This window comes from Pristiophorus japonicus, chromosome 6, assembly GCF_044704955.1.
Source record: "Pristiophorus japonicus isolate sPriJap1 chromosome 6, sPriJap1.hap1, whole genome shotgun sequence".
Classification (NCBI taxonomy): Eukaryota; Metazoa; Chordata; class Chondrichthyes; family Pristiophoridae; genus Pristiophorus; species Pristiophorus japonicus.
Window position 1 is genome coordinate 253,288,707 of NC_091982.1, and position 16,083 is coordinate 253,304,789.

The window sequence follows — 16,083 nt, forward strand, 5'->3', positions numbered from 1 at the left end:
TGAGTGTAGTTTAGGTGGCTTGGATGTATGAGTGTAGTTTGGATGCAGTTTGGGTGCAGTTTGGGCGTAGTTTGGGTGTAGTTTGGTGGTTTGGATGTAGTTTGGGTGTATGGGTATAGTTTGGGTGTAGTTTGGTTGGTTTGGGTGTATGGGTGTAGTTTGGGTGTTTGGATGTAGTTTGCATGTGGTTTGGGTGTAGTTTGGTAGTTTGGGTGCAGTTTGAATGGTGTGGATGTGGTTTGGGTGTAGTTTGGGTGTAGTTTGAGTGTATGGGTGTAGTTTGGGTGTAGTTTGGTGGTTTGGATGTAGTATGGGTGTAGTTTGGGTGTAGTTTGGTAGTTTGGGTGTATAGGTGTAGTTTGGGTGGTTTGGGTGGTTTGGGTGTAGTTTGCATGTGGTTTGGGTGTAGTTTGGGTATATGGATGCATGGGTATAGTTTGGATGTTTGGGTGTAGTTTGCGTGTGGTCTGGGTGTAGTTTGGGTGGTTTGGGTGCAGTTTGGATGGTTTGGATGTGGTTTGAGTGTAGTTTGGGTGTAGTTTGGGTGTAGTTTGGTGGTTTGGATGTAGTTTGGGTGTATGGGTGTAGTTTGGTGGTTTGGGTGTAGTTTGGGTGTATGGGTGTAGTTTGGGTGGTTTGGGTGTAGTTTGTGTATGGTTTGGGTGTAGTTTGGGTATACGGATGTAGTTTGGGTGTATGGGTGTAGTTTGGGTGTTTGGGTGTAGTTTGGGTGTAGTTTGAGTGTATGGGTGTAGTTTGGGTGTAGTTTGGTGGTTTGGATGTAGTTTGGGTGTATGGGTGTAGTTTGGGTGTAGTTTGGTGGTTTGGGTGTATAGGTGTAGTTTGGGTGGTTTGGGTGGTTTGGATGTAGTTTGCGTGTGGTTTGGGTGTAGTTTGGGTATATGGGTGCATGGGTATAGTTTGGATGTTTGGGTGCAGTTTGCGTGTGGTTTGGGTGTAGTTTGGGTGGTTTGGGTGCAGTTTGGATGGTTTGGATGTGGTTTGGGTGTATGGGTGTAGTTTGGGTGTAGTTTGGTGGTTTGGATGTAGTTTGGGTGTATGGGTGTAGTTTGGGTGTCGTTTGGTGGTTTGGGTGTAGTTTGGGTGTATGGGTGTAGTTTGGGTGTAGTTTGGGTGGTTTGGGTGTAGTTTGTGTATGGTTTGGGTGTAGTTTGGGTATATGGATGTAGTTTGGGTGTATGGGTGTAGTTTGGGTGTTTGGGTGTAGTTTGCGTGTGGTTTGGGTGTAGCTTGGGTGGTTTGGATGTGGTTTGGGTGTAGTTTGGGTGTAGTTTGGATGTGGTGTGGTTTGGGTGTGGGAGATGGGTCGGGATACACTCTGCCATGCCCCACCCTCCGATATCCCCCTAAAAGGGACAGGCAGATTGCTGGGGGTGTCTTCATTCATGGTGCTTGTGGTCCGTGTGCCCCAGAGATGGGAAGGTACCGAGTGAAGGATTGGAATATTAAGTTTAAATATTAAATCCAAACGACCAAAACCAAATCGATCACAGATTACGTGTGAGGCCGGCAAATATGACATTTGTTAAATCTGTTTGACCGGAGCTTTGGGGGGTGTGGTCAGTCTGACCTCACTGCAGGAGGACCATGAATGACCCCGAGACCACGAGATCGGCCAATGTCTGACCTGCTCCAAAATGCCAGGAAAGTGTTGGTCGATGGCCCTGTACTTGTGGCAGGGACATGTCAGCTCTGTCTCAGTCTGTCACTCATCCGACCTCATCAGGAAATTACAAAGCATCGGTCAGATCGCGATTAGAATATTGTGTCCGGTGTTCAGCTCCTCGTGTTAGGAAGGATGTGAGGGCCATGGAGAGATTCACTGAATTGATCCCAGGGATCAGAAGATATGAGGAGGGACCAGAGAAACTGGAGCTCTATTTATAAGAATGGAGAAAGTTCAGAAGCAATCTGATATAAGTGTGCAAGATGGTAAAGTTTTTGATACGGTAAATCGGGGAAACTATTTCCACTGTTAGACGGTAACAAGAAGGCAGAAGTTTCAGATCATGACCAAAAGAAAAGGGAGAGGTTAGGAGAATATTTTACACCTGGGGTTTATTGCGACCCGGGATGTCCCAACCAGAGACAAGGGCTCAAGCAGGCTCCAGAATAACTTCTAAAAGGGAACTGAATAAATATTTGGAAAAATAAAATGTTAAAAGGGTCTGTGGAAAGGCCAGGGGATGGGACTGAAGGGAGAGCCCTTTCAGAGAGAGAGAGAGAGTACAGGGCGATGGGCCGAATGGGCAGGGGATGGGACTGAGGGGAGAGCCCTTTCAGAGAGAGAGAGAGTATGGGGTGATGGGCCGAATGGGCAGGGGATGGGACTGAGGGGAGAGCCCTTTCAGAGAGAGAGAGAGAGTATGGGGCGATGGGCCGAATGGGCAGGGGATGGGACTGAGGGGAGAGCCCTTTCAGAGAGAGAGAGAGAGTATGGGGTGATGGGCCGAATGGGCAGGGGATGGGACTGAGGGGAGAGCCCTTTCAGAGAGAGAGAGAGTATGGGGTGATGGGCCGAATGGGCAGGGGATGGGACTGAGGGGAGAGCCCTTTCAGAGAGAGAGAGAGTATGGGGTGATGGGCCGAATGGGCAGGGGATGGGACTGAGGGGAGAGCCCTTTCAGAGAGAGAGAGAGAGTATGGAGCGATGGGCCGAATGGGCAGGGGATGGGACTGAAGGGAGAGCCCTTTCAGAGAGAGAGAGAGAGTATGGGGCGATGGGCCGAACGGCCTCCTTTTGGGCTCAATTTTCCCCAGTATTTGCGCCGTTTTTTTTGAAGTAGGCTGCTTTTTCTGGCCTAACTTAAAAATCCCCAGTTGCCCCAATCAATTTGCACTAGCGTAGTTAGTTACATTTTTCTTTTAGCTGAGTTTTTTTTTCCTGAAAAGGGGGAGTTCCCAGCCACCTACACCAATTCTGGCCATTTAGGCAACTTTGGCCAGCTGATAGTTACTCCATTTCTACTTGGGCCAGCTTACGTGGCCTCTCGAGAAAACCCTTGCGGAGAGTTAAAGAAATCGGCGCAGGTAAGTACATCGGAGGCCATTTGGCCTGGGCTAGGGGCAGAAAGCGGAGCGGACCTGGACCGGCACTCACTCGGGACCGGGGGAGGGAGCAAACTGACCGACACTCACTCGGGGGCCACAGCAGACCAGGAAGGCACGCACTCGGGATCGGAGATGCTCGGCGTGGGAGGGAGGAAGCTCGAAGTACAATGGAGAGTTTACGGACAGTAAAATTGTTCTTGCATAGTAGGACATCACTGATGCTTCGATTTTCAGTGAAACTCTTCAGACTACAAGGAAACACTTCAGTTGCTGCGTTAGGTTTGCATCACTGATCTTTGATGGTATTGGGTGGTAGTTATGAGTTCTGTCTCTTGAGAGATGTATCAGTTGCCTGGTATTGTAATCGTGATGCCATTCCTCTCTCAAATTTGTCCTCTTCCATCTCATCTTCTCCCTCTCCCTTCCACTAAACTGTCAGACTAATTTCCTGTAATGCTTTCGTGTGATTGCTATTCTCATCATGCCTGGTTTCTGTCATAGTTACGCTCCCTGTTCATTTTACCTACCTCTGACTTGAGTCCTTTAAGCCCAGTCTCCAAACTAGGTGGTGATGTTACTTACTTACCGCTGAGCAATCTTGAAGGACCTAAAATGAGTCCTGTGGCCTGATGCTGACTGTCCATTCCCTGTTACCGCCTCTCATGGCTGCCATCCACAAGACAACACCGCCTGCCATTCGCCTTTTTCTGAGCTCTACTGCACATGCGTGGCCATTTCAGCAACGTCAAGAACGTCAGTTTTTATCCCCACGCATGCGCAGAAGGCCCGGCTCCTTATTCCAGCACAGATTGCAGGCTCCACCCCCCTGAGGCGACAGGCCACGCTGCGTGGCTGCAGATTACAGCCCAAACATCAGGGAAACTTCGGAGATTTTTTTTCTGGCGCATTTATTTGCCTAATTAAGCGTTGCAACTCTGGCAATACGCCAGAAAACAGGCTCAGGGAAAATCGAGCCCTTTTGCGTTAAGATTCTGTGATTCTGTAGATCCACGAGTTTGGTTAGCAACTGGAAGAAAATAACACGCATTTCTTGCAGTGATCCTGACATTAACAAAGAATGAAATTCCCAGCGGGACCAGTGGCTGACTGGGTCAGTCACTGCCAGAGTGACACTGGCTCAGTATCCAGGCTCTGGCATTCGGGGCTCAGGCTTCAAGATTCGAGGTTTGAACTCCATGGTTTGTAAAATGAACTTAAAGACAGGATAGGGCTAACAACAGCAAACTGCGAATTGACAGGGAGAGGAATTAAAGTGTTAAAATGTTTTCAGTTCTGAATTAAAATTTTTAAATGATTATTTTACGAGTTCAGGGTAATTGGGCTAGAACCTCCACTTTTGTGCTTATCACCCAAAAATAGGCATTATTTCCAGCGTGGGCGGTAAAAAGGGTTTTCAGATCGCCGGCTTCTCGCACACTCAAAACACCTAGTTTACATTTTTGAAAATGGGCGTTACCGCGAGCGATATCAAATGGGCGGTAGCATTACATTTTTTTGACCTTCTGCCGTAAAGTGTGGCTGTTCTTAGCAACGGCATGGCAACGCTTGATTTCTGTGATTTTGGAGGTCAAGGGTCACCATGACATGCACAGAAGAGGAGACAGAGAGAGAGGGAGCTCAGAGGGACTGAAGGCGTGTCTGGGTGTGGTGTGGTTGCTTTGGGAGGAAGGAGGGAGACTTTAGAGCTTCACAGCAAGTAGGCATCAAAAGTTACCAGCCACATATTTGACCGAATTTGCCCGATAATGGAGGGAGAGGAGGAGGCATCACAGCACGCTGTGGAGACTGACGCTGGAGAGAGCAGTGAGGTGGGAGAGGAGCACATTGGAGGCCACAAAAGAGCCAGGAGGTTCTCGGACGAGGCAAATGCCTCCCTCCTGCAGGAGATTGAGTTACACTGGGGTGATTTGACACAGGGAGGGCGTGGGAAGCCCACCCCAAAGGCCTACCTGAGGATATGGACCGAGATAGCAGAGGTGGTCTCGTCGGCGGCCAAAGAGGTGCGTGAGGACAAGCAATGCCGCAAACGATGGAACGACCTTGTGGGATCCGCAAGAGTAAGTATTACATTGATTTACATATGCTTATATATTTATATAATTTGATTTATAACAGTCATGAGTGACTATCGGCAGATGTGAGGTCTTGCACTTTTACCGGGAATGATTTACTCAAAGCCTGTGTACGTCTTTAGGTAAAGAATGATAATAATCATATTAATCATGATTACATCTGTTGGTTATGTGTTGTATCAGTGTCTGTGACAGTACCTAGCAATGATATCATGCAATAATCTCAGGTCATCCCGTCACCTTTTACAGAAGAAGCTATCGATGATGAGGTCCGTGCAGAGGCGAACGGGTGGGGGGGCCGTCAGTCCCCAGCGACATCACATAGATGGAGGAGCGAGAGCTCGCACTCGTGGGGAAGCACCCCGGATAGCCACGGACATATCTGCAGACCCTGAAGTTCGTAAAGCTTACATCATTACATGATGTAAAGTCAATGGGCGCCACACCAACTCATATCCAAACAATCATATATGATAGATGATTTCTAAAAGTGTCATAGAAATAATGCTGGCCTAATGAAAATCAATGCAATGCACAATGTGCTGATGGTCATGAAATGTGATGTCTGCGATGATTTTGAGAGCGGTGGTGCTTTTGTCGTGCATATGCTGCGTGTAGCGCTGGACTCACCTCGTCATTCTAGCACCCCCTTCTACTCTAATAACCTCATTTGTGTCTTGCAGCTCAGCCAGCAGCGCGGCCCCAGGCTGAGGCCAGAAGGTGAGAGAGATGGTACAGTTGTCCAGGAGGACTGTAGACATTGGGGACCAGCTCATTGAAGCATTGGGGGGCATATCCCGACAGCTGGCCACCATGACTGAGTACATTCCACGCGTGGCGGAATCCCTGGATGCGATAGCCAGGAACACTGCTGCCACAGCCCTCCCAGTGGCCCCCGAGCGCGGCACTCTACCCCTAGGTTCTGCACCACCACTGTGAATGACAGATGAGAGCAAGGACCAAGATCCTGCTTCTGCATCAGACAATGTTTCCCCCTAGGCACCCCCTGCTCCCGTACCCGTCCAACCACCGTATCTGCCTTCATCCTGAGTAACTCCTTAGCCAGACATCGTGGAGCGGAGGGGAAGGGGTAGAGGTGGGGAGAAGACAGAGCGAGGGGAAGGAAAGTGAGGTGCATGTGCGCAGGTGATGGCTGTGTTATATCTCCATCTGGGTGTATGCAATTTGTTGCAATGTCTGGGGGCTGGGGACCACACTCCTGCTTTGCCTTTGTATTCTGTGCTGCTGGACATGTTGAACATGTGGTTTATGTCAATGGTGGAAAAAGTGGGGTGTGAGCGGGGGTTGGGTGTATTGGCTGTGATACTTATGATTTCAGACCAATGTTGGATTTAAATTTTTGTTATTGAACATAACCTTGTTCCACATTGTCTCAGATAGCTGGACCATTACACACTGGTGATTCCTTACCATGAAAGGGTTAAATACAACTTAACATCAATCAACGTAAACTGTAACTGGCACCAAGTTGATGGGCACCATTGATGTCTGAGCTGCACACACACAGCAGTCTGTCAGCATTGTCATTCATATCAGTGCTCTTTCAGGCAAATCTTTCCGATATCAGCTCCTCATGTAAGAGTGGTATTTAACAAATGCCAGCCATACCGCTGACGTTCGTTCCAGTTAGTTCCACTTTTTGTGGGCAGTTTTTTGAGTGAGCAATATTGTGGGCGAAATGTGTGCGAGGTGGTGAAATTGAAGATGGGCGATCTTCATGGCCACTAGTTTGGGTAAATATGCTCTTTACGACAAAATACAGTGGGCGGGCGTTAATATTGAATCTCACCGTTAATTCCGTGCGGAAAGTAACGCTGGGCGATATTATGGGCGTTGAATTCGCCCATTCTGCTGATTCCACCCACAAAAGTGGACGGGCAGTGATATTTTTTCTCAGCATTAAGCCTATTGGGAAAATATCACTCGGCGATTAGTCTTCTAAAAAAGCCCGGCAGTTTCCGTTTTGTGCCAGAATGGGCATTATACATCATTTCAGCGATAAAATGGGCATTAAGTGGGTGTTACGCATGCAAAAAAAGTGGATGTTCTAGCCCATTATCCCAGTAATGAGTCTATCACTGGTGTTGGAGTAGATTCATTACTGTAATATTTGGGCTTATTCGAAATATACCAACTGTGTACTGTGGATAGGAGGGTTAGATGGGCCGAAGGGGACACTGTGGATAGGAGGGTTAGATGGGCCGAAGGGGACACTGTGGATAGGAGGGTTAGATGGGCCGAAGGGGACACTGTGGATAGGAGGGTTAGATGGGCCGAAGGGGACACTGTGGATAGGAGGGTTAGATGGGCCGAAGGGGACACTGTGGATAGGAGGGTTAGATGGGCCGAAGGGGACACTGTGGATAGGAGGGTTAGATGGGCCGAAGGGGACACTGTGGATAGGAGGGTTAGATGGGCCAAAGGGGACACTGTGGATAGGAGGGATAGATGGGCCGAAGGGGACACTGTGGATAGGAGGGTTAGATGGGCCGAAGGGGACACTGTGGATAGGAGGGTTAGATGGGCCGAAGGGGACACTGTGGATAGGAGGGTTAGATGGGCCGAAGGGGACACTGTGGATAGGAGGGTTAGATGGGCCGAAGGGGACACTGTGGATAGGAGGGTTAGATGGGCCAAAGGGGACACTGTGGATAGGAGGGTTAGATGGGCCGAAGGGGACACTGTGGATAGGAGGGTTAGATGGGCCGAAGGGGACACTGTGGATAGGAGGGTTAGATGGGCTGACGGTCTTCTCCTGCCTGAAACTCTTTCCATGTTACTATCACTGTCTCTGATTTGTCACACTCTTTGTCTGACATCTAATTCTGGCCTCTTGCGCATCACTGTTTTTCTTTACCCCACATTGGCAGCCGTGCCCTCAGCTGCCTCTGAAATTATCTCCCTAAACCTCTCCGCCTCACTACCTCTCTTTCCTGCTTTAAGATGCTTCTTAAAACCTACCTCTTTGATCCACCTGTCCTAATATCTCCTTCTGTGGCTTGGTGTTAAATTTTGTTTGATTTACGCTCCTGTGAAGCACCTTGGGACGTTTCACTACGTTAAAGATGCTATATAAATGCAAGTTGTTGTTGTTGCCTTTTGGTTTGACCCGAGATACAAAAGGGCGGGTCGCTGGGAGGTAGTAGTTTCCCTGTCCCCTCCGACAGGGTGAAGGTTAATAATCAGACACTGCCTGGGTTCAGTTAGATACTAAACAGAGGGATGAGAAACTCCCATCATCAAAATAATTTGTTGTTTAATCCCCAAAGGTGTTGAAAGCATTTCCTCACCTGCTGTTTCTCACTCAGTGTCTAAATGCACTGTCATGATTACTAGGCAGTAAGTGACATTTCTCAACTGAAACAAAGTTTTTTTGGAATTCCAGACACAGCGGCTCATTCATCTTGAAGATTTACCAGACATACTGCGTAAATGTTACTCCGTTTCTCCACACGTTGGGAGGTATATTACTCAATTAGCCCGATAATGTTCTCCCTGACTAGAAGCCTAATCGGGAGCGGTCTGTAATTACACAGCAACACAGTGATTCTCCCACGAGCAGTTTCCAGTCACGATCAGGCTTAAGAACAAAGTCAAACTCGGCAGAAGTTTGTGCGCCAGATCCTGGAGTCAGTATTGTGGGTGAGTCCAAGGTGGCTCCAGATTGGGAGTAAACTTGGGGAGGGTCCAACCCTGAGCATGGAGCCTCCCTTTCAGTGGGGACAGGTGTCAGTGGTCCCACCTGTGTCCAGCTTCTGTTCCCTCTGCCGGGAGGGTTACATCGCATCAACTCCGCCGCCGAGAAATCCGATCACGTCGTGCACTTTTTACAGGCGTAAGGCGGAGGTCTGCTGATCCACAATGGCAGTCCCCTGCACGCGCTGGTTCCACCGACACGGCACCAGTCAGGAGTGTGATGGCGATTGGGAGCCAAGGCAAAGTGAGACATCCAGCCGGCAGATTGGGGGTAAATTGCACCAAACAACGGGCACAACACAAACCAATTTCTACCCCGATGGTTTCATCCTTCTCATTGGACCATCGCCCTCCCGAGTGGCTCTTCATTAAAGGCCAACAAATCCTGCAGTTTAACATGTCTCATTTCAAAAACTGACCTGCAGTGCCTGGGTTCATTGGGATCAATCAACATCTTTAAAGAGGAGCTGGATCAAAATCTGTTCAGACATGGGATTGAGGGTCGTAGAGATATTGGTTCTGCAGTGCTGTCACTGTAATTTCAGGGACAGAATATTCTGGAAGGGTCTGAAGTTGGTCACATGCCATTTTGTTGGCCAGCAGTGCCTCAGAGCCATCAGGTTCCCTGACCTTTCGAGCATGGTGAGTAGCCTTGTTCATCATTCACAATTAATCTGGGGGTCCGTCACTTGGCCCACACTCTGCGGGGGGTTCAGAGCGGGGGAAGGTCGGATGAGCGGGGGTCAGAGGTTGGGGGGTTGGAGGTCAGAGATCGGGTGGTCAGGGGTCAGAGGCTGGGAGGTCAGAGGTTGGAGGCTGGGAGATCAGAGGTCGGAGGCTGGGAGGTCAGAGGTTGGAAGCTAGGAGGTCAGAGGTTGGGCTCTGAGACTGGGCAGTCAGGTGGTTGAAGGTCGGGGTTGGAGGCTGGGTTAGAGGTCGAGCTCGGAGACTGGGAGGTCGGAGGCTGGGAGGTCAAAGGTCGGTTGTTGGAGGCTGGGATGTCAGGGGTCAGAGGCTGGGAGGTCAGAGGTTGGGTGTCGGAGGCTGGGAGGTCAGAGGTCAGACGATCGGAGGTCGGGGGGTTGGAGGCAAGCATTGATTTGAGCATTTGGAGTAGGAGATCAGTAATGTTATGACAAGGAAACTGACATATCAGTGACAGAGTGGATTGGACAGGCTGTCTGGGTCTTTCTGACACACTCATCTATTCCAGCAGCATTGGTGCACTCCACGCCAGCTCACATGGCAGATGCAAAGAAAGAACTTGCATTTTTACAGCGCAGTTCCCGCCCTCGCGACGATCCAAAGCTCTTCACAGCCAATGAAGTACAGGTACTGTCAAAGTGCAGACACTGTTGTAATGTAGGAAACGCAGCAGCCAATTTACCCACAGCAAACTCCCACAAACAGCCATGTGATAATGGCCAGATCATCTGTTTTAGTGATGTTGGAGAAGTCCCGTGTCCTTCATCGAATAGTGACCTGAGATCTTTTACATCCACCTGAGCGGGCAGACAGGGCCTCGGTTTATCATTTTCTCTATAAGCCAGCTCCTCTGACAGTGCAGCGCTCCCTCAGTACTGCCCCTCCGACAGTGTGGCGCTCCCTCAGTACTGCCCCTCCGACAGTGCAACGCTCCCTCAGTACTGCCCCTCCGACAGTGCGGCGCTCCCTCAGTACTGCCCCTCCGACAGTGCGGCGCTCCCTCAGTACTGCTCCTCCGACAGTGCAGCACTCCCTCAGTACTGCCCCTCCAACAGTGCAGCGCTCCCTCAGTACTGCCCCTCCGACAGTGCAGCGCTCCCTCAGTACTGCCCCTCCAACAGTGCAGCGCTCCCTTAGTACTGCTCCTCCGACAGTGCAGCACTCCCTCAGTACTGCCCCTCCGACAGTGCAGCGCTCCCTCAGTACTGCCCCTCCGACAGTGCAGCACTCCCTCAGTACTGCCCCGCTGACAGTGCAGCGCTCCCTCAGTACTGCCCCTCCGACAGTGCAGCGCTCCCTCAGTACTGCCCCTCCGACAGTGCAGCGCTCCCTCAGTACTGCCCCTCCGACAGTGCAGCGCTCCCTTAGTACTGCTCCTCCGACAGTGCAGCGCTCCCTCAGTACTGCCCCTCCGACAATGCAGCGCTCCCTCAGTACTGCCCCTCCCATCAGGGAACCCGTCTCATCACCCGGGGTCGAGACTGACTCTGACCTCATCACTCGTTGGATCCAGGTGCAGTCCGGTTACAGGCCTCAGGGAAAGTAGAACACCCCCCGGTTGTGCTCCCACTCACCCCGAGATCAACGGGCCAAGCTTCTTACTCTTTACATGCCTATATCGAATAGTGTACAGAATGTATATAGAATAGTGTATAGACACTATAAAGAATAGTGTGTACACCTATATAGAATAGTATATAAACCCTATATAGAATAGCGTATCATCCCTCTATAGAATAGTGCATAGACCCTATGTAGAATCATGTATAGACCCTATATAGAATAGTGTATAGACCCTATATAGAATCATGTATAGACCCTGTATAGAATAGCATATAGAGCCAATATAGAATCGTGTATAGACCCTGTATAGAATAGTGTATATACCCTATATAGAATAGTATATAGATCCCATATAGAAAAGTATATGACCCTATATAGAATAGCATATATACCCTATATAGAATATAGACCCTATATAGAATAGCCGTATAGACCCTGTATAGAACAAAGTATAGACCCTGTATAGAATTGTGTATAGACCCTGAATAGAATAGCATATAAACCCTGTATAGAATAGCGTATAGACCCTGTATAGAATAGCGTATAGACCCTGTATAGAATAGTGTATAGACCCTGTATAGAATAGCGTATAGACCCTGTATAGAATAGTGTATAGAACCTGTATAGAATAGTGTATAGACCCTGTATAGAATAGTGTATAGACCCTGTATAGAATAGTGTATAGACCCTGTATAGAATAGTGTATAGAACCTGTAGAGCCCATTGGATTGAGCCGCACTGATTAGGAACTCCCAGGTTTGCTCTTCTGTCTGCTCCGAGTTCGCTGATTTGAGTGAAATTGACAACTCATTATCATGTTTTGCTAAATTCTGGGAGGTTTGTGTTGTGAGTGTACTTGATGATAACTCCCCACGCTCATTTCATGGAGAGTTCTTGACTCTCACAGAATGAATGTCTCTTGGTGAGAAAGCCTTGATGTGACAGACTCCTCGAGCTGTCAACATGTGCAGTTTCATTGCTGAATGTTATGATTTAGCATGAAGATTTAATCAAACACACAGCCCGTCACAAGGCTCTTAGCAAATTCTCCCCGCTTCATTTTGTTTACAGGTTTGCCATTTTATTCTTTGATGTGTTACATTATTCAGAAACTATAAATTATGCACACTTCATGGATGGAGTGGTGTGTCAGAGCTGTAGTTTTAAATCTGTGATTGTTCGTCTTCTGTTGTTCCATTCAAATCAAAGAGTAAGTTCAATACACGTGGCTTCAATTCAAGGCTCCTCATCCAACGCTCAGTATAATGTCGCTTCAATAACACTTCAATAACACTTCCCCACCGTTCCTCACTCTTCTGCTGGCCACTGACTCTCTCGGGGTCCGATATCGGTGGGCACAGACTCTGGGATCCGGGATAATAAAGGATGGGATAAAGACAGTGGAGAGAAATAAAACCAGAAGTAGAATCGGTTTGGGTGGAGCTAAGAAACAGCAAGGAGCAGAAAACATTGGTGGGAGTTGTTTATAGGCCCCCAAACAGTAGCTGTAATGTAGGGCACAGTATAAATCAGGAAATTAGAGGCGCATGTAACAAGGGTAATATAGTAATCATGGGGGACTTTAATCCACACATAGACTGGGCAAACCAAACTTGCAGTAATAATGTGGTGGATGAATTCATGGATTGTATACAAGATAGTTTCCAGATCAGGATGTTGAGGAACCAACTGGGGAACAGGCTATTTTAGATCTAGTATTGTTCAGTGAGAAAGGGTTAATTAATAACCTTGTAGTAAAGGGGCCTTTAGGGAAGAGTTACCCTAATATGATAGAATTTTATGTTAAGTCTGAAAATGATTTAGTTAAATCTGAAACTAGGATCTTAAATCTAAACAAAGCAAACTACGTAGGTATGAGGGGCGAGTTGGCTAAGGTAGATTGGGAAACTACATTAAAAGGAACAGAAGAATTCGGAACAGGAGTAGGCCATTCGGCCCCTCGATCACGGCTGATCATCGACCTCAACTCTACTTTCCTACCCGATCTCCATATCCCTCGATTCCCCTAGACTCCAAAATTCTATCTATCTCAGCCTTGAATATATTCAGAGACTCAGCATCCACAGCCATCTGGGGCAGAGAATTCCAAATATTCACAGCTTGGAGGGGATTTGAGGGGAATCTTTTCACCCAGAGGGGAGTGGGGGTCTGGAACTCACTGCCTGAAAGGTTGGTAGAGGCGGAAACCCTCACCACATTTAAAAAGTATTTGGATGTGCACGTGAAGTGCCGTAACCTACAGGGCTGCAGACCAAGAGCTGGAAAGTGGGATTAGGTTGGATAGCTCTTGGGCCGATGGCGCGGACACGATGGGCCGAAATGGCCTCCTTTCGTGCCGTAAATTGTTTTCTATGATTGGGCAGTGTTCACACGGATTTATGAAAGGGAAATCTGTTAGAGTTTTTTGAGGTCGTAACTAACAGAATAGATAAGGGGGAACCAGTGGATGTGGTGTATTTGGATTTGCAGAAGGTATTCGCTAAAGTGCCACACAAGAGGTTATTAAACAGAATTAGGGTTCATGGGATTGGGGGTAATATACCAGCAAGGATTGAGGATAGGTTAATGGACAGAAAACAGAGAGTAGGAATAAACGTGCCATTTTGGGTTGGCAGGCTGTAACTAGTGGGGTGCCACAAGGATCGGTAATTGGGCCCCAGCTATTCACAATCTATATCAATGATTTGGATGAGGGGACCAAATGTAATATATCCAAGTTTGCTGATAATACAAAGCTAGGTGGGAATGTAAGTTGTGAGGAGGATGCAAAGAGACTTCAAGGGGATATAGACAGGCTAAGTGAGTGGGCAAGAACATGGCACATGGAATATAATGTGGAGAAATGTGAAGTTATCCACTTGGTAGAAAAAATAGAAAAGCAGAGTATTTTTTAAATGATGAGAGATTGGGAAATGTTGGCGTTCAGAGGGACCTGGCTGTCCTTATACATGAATCACTGAAAGTTAACATGGTTGTACAGCAAGCAATTAAGAAAGCAAATGGTATGTTGGTTTTTATTACAAAAGAATTTGACGTCTTACTGGAATTATATAGGACCCTGGTGTGACCACACTTGGAATATTGTGTACAGTTTTGGTCTCCTTATCTAAGGAAGGATATACTTGCCATAGAGGGAGTGCAACGAAGGTTCACCAGACTGATCCCTGGAATGGGGGGATTGTCCTATGAGGTGAGATTGAGTAAACTAGGCCTACATTCTCTAGAGTTTAGAAGAATGACAGGTGATCTCATTGAAACATACAGAATTCTTACAGGGCTTGACAGGGTAGATGCAGGGAGGATATTTCCCCTGGTTGGGGAATCTAGAACCAGGGGTCACAGCCTCAGAATAAGGGGTCAGCCATTTAGGATTGAGATGAGGAGAAACTTCTTCACTCAGAGGGTGGTGAATCTTTGGAATTCTCTGCCCCAGAGGGCTGTGGAGGCTCAATCTTTGAGTATATTCAAGACAGAGATCGATAGATTTTTAGATATTAAGGGAATCAAGGGATACGAGGATAGTGCAGGGAAGTGGAGCTGAGGTAGAAGATCAGCCATGATCTTATTGAATGGCAGAGCAGGCTCGAGGAATCTCACCACAATGGTCATACTTCATATGTGAGTATCCACAGGATATTCAACCATACAGGCATTACAGGCTGATGGTACCTGGTGTTTACACACTCACACAGGGCTCACTGGGCAGTGGTCAGGAGCAGATGGTGGTAGATGCTATATAAATGCTAATTTTCTATTTCTTTCTTCAATGTCACCCTGGCTAAGACCAGCTCAGTCAGCATGGACCAGGACTGAGCCCAGACCATCCAACGCTCACTGGCTCAGTCCTCCACTAAGGGGGAACCGATACCCGGAGCAATCAGCGAGTCAAAGCCTTCCTTATGTTGGGTAGTGCTGGACAGGCTAATGGGACTGAAGGTAGACAAGTCCCCTGGTCCTGATGAAATGCATTCCAGGGTATTAAAAGAGATGGCGGAAGTTATAGCAGATGCATTCATTATAATCTACCAAAATTCTCTGGACTCTGGGGAGGTGCCAGCGGATTGGAAAGCAGCTAATGTAACGCCTCTGTTTAAAAAAGGGGGCAGGCAAAAGGCAGGTAACTATAGGCCGGTTAGTTTAACATCTGTAGTGGGGAAAATGCTTGAAACTATCATTAAGGAAGAAATAGCGGGACATCTAGATAGGAATAGTGCAATCAAGCAGACGCAGCATGGATTCATGAAGGGAAAATCATGTTTAACTAACTTACTGGAATTCTTTGAGGATATAACGAGCATGATGGATAGAGGTGTACCAATGGATGTGGTGTATTTAGATTTCCAAAAGGCATTCGTTAAGGTGCCACACAAAAGGTTACTGCAGAAGATAAAGGTAGACGGAGTCAAAGGAAATGTATTAGCATGGATAGAGAATTGGCTGGCTAACAGAAAGCAGAGAGTCGGGATAAATGGGTCCTTTTCCGGTTGGAAATCAGTGGTGTGCCACAGGGATCGGTGCTGGGACCACAACTGTTTACAATATACATAGATGATCTAGAAGAGGGGACAGAGTGTAGTGCAACAAAATTTGCAAATGACACTAAGATTAGTGGGAAAGCGGGTTGTGTAGAGGACTCAGAGAGACTGCAAGGAGATTTGGATAGTTTAAGCGAATGGGCTAAGGTTTGGCAGATGGAATACAATGTCGGAAAGTGTGAGGTCATCCACCTTGGGGAAAAAAAACAGTAAAAGGGAATATTATTTGAATGGGGAGAAATTACAACATGCTGCGGTGCAGAGGGACCTGGGGATCCTTGTGCATGAAACTCTTTTGAGTTAACCTGCAAAAACATAAAACATTAAAACCATGCCACCCGACCTGGGTGACACAGCAGACATTTTCAAGGCCCCTT